Raw genomic sequence first — 6,954 nt, forward strand, 5'->3', positions numbered from 1 at the left:
TTTAATTTCTCCTTAAAAGCTCTGCCTACGTGCAAGATGTACGAACTATCATTGCAGTTGCAAGAAGGCTGCTCTGAAGAATCAGGCCATTTGCAAACGCAAAATGGCTTTTTCTGATGTATTAAATGGAAGGTATTCGAAAGGGGTGTTTTGGTGTACCTTCCAAATACCGATTTGTCGTGGTAATTAGAAATGTTTTTCCACCATAATTTGGCCCAAAACAATCATACTTCATCACCATCTCAGTGATTGTGGTAACCAATCCTCAAATGATAAGGTGTCCCGTAAAAACCTCTTCCCCTTTAAGAATGTTTCAAAACAATCCTTGTATGTAGAGGCATTGGTCCTATATACCACTGCCTATTCAAATAAAATAACAATGAAACAAATAAATCTGTTTTTAAATGATCCAGTTTTCCTTTAATAAATAATATTAAGGACTACTTCTCCTGTTCCACAGTTTCAAGGTTGTACTTTCTGGCACAACTTAGTATGATCCTCACACTCTTTCATGATGTACTGATATTTTGTCATTCTGATTTGACTGAAAAGCTGGGGATATAGCTCAGTGGTAGAGCATTTGACTGCAGATCAAGAGGTCCCTGGTTCAAATCCGGGTGTCCCCTCACCCTATTTTGATTCTGTTGTTTGTAATTGGGACTTTTCATCAATTCCATTTGGATCATCTTTGACAGAGTCAGTGTTCCCTAGGATATTGCACTTTAATAGCATTTCAGTGTTTCCTGCTCAAAACCTGTGAGTAAATGCAGTTTTTATTACTCTGCTTGTTATTCCCTTTGGGAAATTTCTGAAACATCATTGATCAATTTTGTAATTTGGCTCTTCCTTTCACAGCACTAAACAAAGGGAATGGACTATGAAAGCAATTGACAACTTTGTTATACTGTTTGGTGCTTTCTTGTATTGCACTGACGAAATGGCGTATAAAACTTGGCAGCGAAGCAGTCAATCTATTTCTCATTTCACCTGTGTCTCCAGTCTTACATATATTCCACCTCTTCTCTGTGCATGCAAAGTATGTGTTTGTTTGAAGCACTTCATTTTTGTGCAACGTAGGAACTATTTAATTTCTCCTTTAAAGCTCTGCCTACGTGCAAGATGTACGAACTATCATTGCAGTTGCAAGAAGGCTGTTCTGAAGAATCAGGCCATTTGCAAACGCAAAATGGCTTTTTCTGATGTATTAAATGGAAGGTATTCGAAAGGGTTGTTTGGGTGTACCTTCCAAATACCGAATTGTAGTGGTACGTAGAAATGTTTTTCCACCATAATTTGGCCCAAAACAATCATACTTCATCACCATCTCAGTGATTGTGGTCACCAATCCTCAAATGATTAGGTGTCCCGTAAAAACCTCTTCCCCTTTAAGAATGTTTCAAAACAATCATTGTATGTAGAGGCATTGGTCCTATGTACCACTGCCTATTCAAATAAAATCACAATGAAACAAATATCTGGTTTTTAAATGATCCAGTTTTCCTTTAATAAATAATATTAAGGACTACTTCTCCTGTTCCATAGTTTCAAGGTTGTACTTTCTGGCACAACTTAGTATGATCCTCACACTCTTTCATGATGTACTGATATTTTGTCATTCTGACTTTACTGAAAAGATGGGGATATAGCTCAGTGGTAGAGCATTTGACTGCAGATCAAGAGGTCCCTGGTTCAAATCTGGGTGTCCCCTCACCCTATTTTGATTCTGTTGTTTGTAATTGGGACTTTTCATCAATTCCATTTGAATCATCTTTGACAGAGTCAGTGTTCCCTTGGATATTGCACTTTAATAGCATTTCAATGTTTCCTGCTTAAAACCTGTGAGTAAATGCAGTTTTTAACACTCTGCTCGGTATTCCCTTTGGTAAATTTCTGAAACATCATTGATCAATTTTGGAATTCGGCTCTTCCTTTCACAGCACTAAACAAAGGGAATGGACTATGAAACCAATTGACAACTTTGTTATACTGTTTGGTGCTTTCTTGTATTGCACTGAAGAAATGGCGTATAAAACTTGGCAGCGAAGCAGTCAATCTATTTCTCATTTCACCTGTGTCTTCAGTCTTACATATATTCCACCTCTACTCTGTGCATGCAAAGTATGTGTTTGTTTGAAGCACTTCATTTTTGTGCAACGTAGGAACTATTTAATTTCTCCTTAAAAGCTCTGCCTACGTGCAAGATGTACGAACTATCATTGCAGTTGCAAGAAGGCTGGTCTGAAGAATCAGGCCATTTGCAAACGCAAAATGGCTTTTTCTGACTAAATCAATCATACTTCATCACCATCTCCGTGATTGTGGTAACCAATCCTCAAATGATAAGGTGTCCCGTAAAAACCTCTTCCCCTTTAAGAATGTTTCAAAACAATCATTGTATGTAGAGGCATTGGTCCTATGTACCACTGCCTATTCAAATAAAATAACAATGAAACAAATAAATCTGTTTTTTAAATGATCCAGTTTTCCTTTAATAAATAATATTAAGGACTACTTCTCCTGTTCCACAGTTTCAAGGTTGTACTTTCTGGCACAACTTAGTATGATCCTCACACTCTTTCATGATGTACTGATATTTTGTCATTCTGATTTTACTGAAAAGCTGGGGATATAGCTCAGTGGTAGAGCATTTGACTGCAGAACAAGAGGTCCCTGGTCCAAATCCGGGTGTCCCCTCACCCTATTTTGATTCTGTTGTTTGTAATTGGGACTTTTCATCAATTCCATTTGGATCATCTTTGACAGAGTCAGGGTTCCCTTGGATATTGCACTTTAATAGCATTTCAGTGTTTCCTGCTCAAAACATGTGAGTAAATGCAGTTTTTAACACTCTGCTTGTTATTCCCTTTGGGAAATTTCTGAAACATCATTGATCAATTTTGTAATTTGGCTCTTCCTTTCGCAGCACTAAACAAAGGGAATGGACTATGAAAGCAATTGACAACTTTGTTATACTGTTTGGTGCTTTCTTGTATTGCACTGACGAAATGGCGTATAAAACTTGGCAGCGAAGCAGTCAATCTATTTCTCATTTCACCTGTGTCTCCAGTCTTACATATATTCCACCTCTTCTCTGTGCATGCAAAGTATGTGTTTGTTTGATGCACTTCATTTTTGTGCAACGTAGGAACTATTTAATTTCTCCTTAAAAGCTCTGCCTACGTGCAAGATGTACGAACTATCATTGCAGTTGCAAGAAGGCTGGTCTGAAGAATCAGGCCATTTGCAAACGCAAAATGGCTTTTTCTGATGTATTAAATGGAAGGTATTCGAAAGGGGTTTTGGGTGTACCTTCCAAATACCGAATTGTAGTGGTACGTAGAAATGTTTTTCCACCATAATTTGGCCCAAAACAATCATACTTCATCACCATCTCAGTGATTGTGGTAACCAATCCTCAAATGATAAGGTGTCCCGTAAAAACCTCTTCCCCTTTAAGAATGTTTCAAAACAATCATTGTATGTAGAGGCATTGGTCCTATGTACCACTGCCTATTCAAATAAAATAACAATGAAACAAATACATCTGTTTTTAAATGATCCAGTTTTCCTTTAATAAATAATATTAAGGACTACTTCTCCTGTTCCACAGTTTCAAGGTTGTACTTTCTGGCACAACTTGGTATGATCCTCACACTCTTTCATGATGTACTGATATTTTGTCATTCTGATTTTACTGAAAAGCTGGGGATATAGCTCAGTGGTAGAGCATTTCACTGCAGATCAAGAGGTCTCTGGTTCAAATCCGGGTGTCCCCTCACCCTATTTTGATTCTGTTGTTTGTAATTGGGACTTTTCATCAATTCCATTTGGATCATCTTTGACAGAGTCAGTGTTCCCTAGGATATTGCACTTTAATAGCATTTCAGTGTTTCCTGCTCAAAACCTGTGAGTAAATGCAGTTTTTAACACTCTGCTTGTTATTCCCTTTAGGAAATTTCTGAAACATCATTGATCAATTTTGTAATTTGGCTCTTCCTTTCACAGCACTAAACAAAGGGAATGGACTATGAAAGCAATTGACAACTTTGTTATACTGTTTGGTGCTTTCTTGTATTGCACTGAAGAAATGGCGTATAAAACTTGGCAGCGAAGCAGTCAATCTATTTCTCATTTCACCTGTGTCTCCAGTCTTACATATATTCCACCTCTTCTCTGTGCATGCAAAGTATGTGTTTGTTTGAAGCACTTCAATTTTTTTGCAACATAGGAACTATTTAATTTCTCCTTAAAAGCTCTGCCTACGTGCAAGATGTACGAACTATCATTGCAGTTGCAAGAAGGCTGGTCTGAAGAATCAGGCCATTTGCAAACGCAAAATGGCTTTTTCTGATGTATTAAATGGAAGGTATTCGAAAGGGGTGTTTGGGTGTACCTTCCAAATACCGAATTGTAGTGGTACGTAGAAATGTTTTTCCACCATAATTTGGCCCAAAACAATCATACTTCATCACCATCTCCGTGATTGTGGTAACCAATCCTCAAATGATAAGGTGTCCCGTAAAAACCTCTTCTTCTTTAAGAATGTTTCAAAATAATCATTGTATGTAGAGGCATTGGTTCTATGTACCACTGCCTATTCAAATAAAATAACAATGAAACAAATAAATCTGTTTTTTAAATGATCCTGTTTTCCTTTAATAAATAACATTAAGGACTACTTCTCCTGTTCCACAGTTTCAAGGTTGTACTTTCTGGCACCACTTAGTATGATCCTCACACTCTTTCATGATGTACTCATATTTTGTCATTCTGCTTTTACTAAAAAGCTGGGGATATAGCTCAGCGGTAGAGCATTGGACTGCAGATCAAGAGGTCCCTGGTTCAAATCCGGGTGTCCCCTCACCCTATTTTGATTCTGTTGTTTGTAATTGGGACTTTTCATCAATTCCATTTGGATCATCTTTAACAGAGTCAGTGTTCCCTTGGATATTGCACTTTAATAGCATTTCAGTGTTTCCTGCTCAAAACCTGTGAGTAAATGCAGTTTTTAACACTCAGCTTGTTATTCCCTTTGGGAAATTTCTGAAACATCATTGATCAATTTTGGAATTCGGCTCTTCCTTTCATAGCACTAAACAAAGGGAATGGACTATGAAACCAATTGACAACTTTGTTATACTGTTTGGTGCTTTCTTGTATTGCACTGAAGAAATGGCGTATAAAACTTGGCAGCGAAGCAGTCAATCTATTTCTCATTTCACCTCTGTCTTCAGTCTTACATATATTCCACCTCTTCTCTGTGCATGCAAAGTATGTGTTTGTTTGAAGCACTTCATTTTTGTGCAACGTAGGAACTATTTAATTTCTCCTTAAAAGCTCTGCCTACGTGCAAGATGTACGAACTATCATTGCAGTTGCAAGAAGGCTGGTCTGAAGAATCAGGCCATTTGCAAACGCATAATGGCTTTTTCTGATATATTAAATGGAAGGTATTCGAAAGGGGTGTTTGGGTGTACCTTCCAAACACCGAATTGTAGTGGTACTTAGAAATGTTTTTCCACCATAATTTGGCCTAAATCAATCATACTTCATCACCATCTCCGTGATTGTGGTAACCAATCCTCAAATGATAAGGTGTCCCGTAAAAACCTCTTCCCCTTTAAGAATGTTTCAAAACAATCATTGTATGTAGAGGCATTGGTCCTATGTACCACTGCCTATTCAAATAAAATAACAATGAAACAAATAAATCTGTTTTTTAAATGATCCAGTTTTCCTTTAATAAATAATATTAAGGACTACTTCTCCTGTTCCACAGTTTCAAGGTTGTACTTTCTGGCACAACTTAGTATGATCCTCACACTCTTTCATGATGTACTGATATTTTGTCATTCTGATTTTACTGAAAAGCTGGGGATATAGCTCAGTGGTAGAGCATTTGACTGCAGATCAAGAGGTCCCTGGTTACAATCCGGGTGTCCCCTCACCCTATTTTGATTCTGTTGTTTGTAATTGGGACTTTTCATCAATTCCATTTGGATCATCTTTAACAGAGTCAGTGTTCCCTTGGATATTGCAGTTTAATAGCATTTCAGTGTTTCCTGCTCAAAATCTGTGAGAAAATGCAGTTTTTAACACTCGGCTTGGTTTTCCCTTTGGGAAATTTCTGAAACATCATTGATCAATTTTGGAATTCGGCTCTTCCTTTCATAGCACTAAACAAAGGGAATGGACTATGAAACCAATTGACAACTTTGTTATACTGTTTGGTGCTTTCTTGTATTGCACTGAAGAAATGGCGTATAAAACTTGGCAGCGAAGCAGTCAATCTATTTCTCATTTCACCTCTGTCTTCAGTCTTACATATATTCCACCTCTTCTCTGTGCATGCAAAGTATATGTTTGTTTGAAGCACTTCATTTTTGTGCAACGTAGGAACCATTTAATTTCTCCTTAAAAGCTCTGCCTGCTTGCAAGATGTACGAACTATCATTGCAGTTGCAAGAAGGCTGGTCTGAAGAATCTAGCCATTTGGAAACGCAAAATGGCTTTTTCTGATGTATTAAATGGAAGGTATTCGAAAGGGTTGTTTGGGTGTACCTTCCAAATACCGAATTGTAGTGGTACGTAGAAATGTTTTTCCACCATAATTTGGCCCAAAACAATCATACTTCATCACCATCTCAGTGATTGTGGTAACCAATCCTCAAATGATAAGGTGTCCCGTAAAAACCTCTTCCCCTTTAAGAATGTTTCAAAACAATCATTGTATGTAGAGGCATTGGTCCTATGTACCACTGCCTATTCAAATAAAATCACAATGAAACAAATATCTGTTTTTAAATGATCCAGTTTTCCTTTAATAAATAATATTAAGGACTACTTCTCCTGTTCCATAGTTTCAAGGTTGTACTTTCTGGCACAACTTAGTATGATCCTCACACTCTTTCATGATGTACTGATATTTTGTCATTCTGATTTTATTGAGAAGAT

The 6,954-nt window shown here is 37.3% G+C and overlaps 2 non-coding genes across 2 annotated transcripts; both read left to right on the top strand.

Moving 5' to 3' along the window:
• The first annotated feature begins 554 nt into the window (after positions 1 to 554).
• On the top strand, positions 555 to 626 carry TRNAC-GCA (transfer RNA cysteine (anticodon GCA)). The gene has a single exon. It is a non-coding gene; the product is annotated as a tRNA-Cys (tRNA).
• A 1,010-nt stretch (positions 627 to 1,636) lies between these two features.
• On the top strand, positions 1,637 to 1,708 carry TRNAC-GCA (transfer RNA cysteine (anticodon GCA)). Its single transcript has one exon. It is a non-coding gene; the product is annotated as a tRNA-Cys (tRNA).
• Positions 1,709 to 6,954: the final 5,246 nt, after the last annotated feature.

This window comes from Lissotriton helveticus, chromosome 1_2, assembly GCF_964261635.1.
Source record: "Lissotriton helveticus chromosome 1_2, aLisHel1.1, whole genome shotgun sequence".
Lineage (NCBI taxonomy): Eukaryota > Metazoa > Chordata > Amphibia > Caudata > Salamandridae > Lissotriton > Lissotriton helveticus.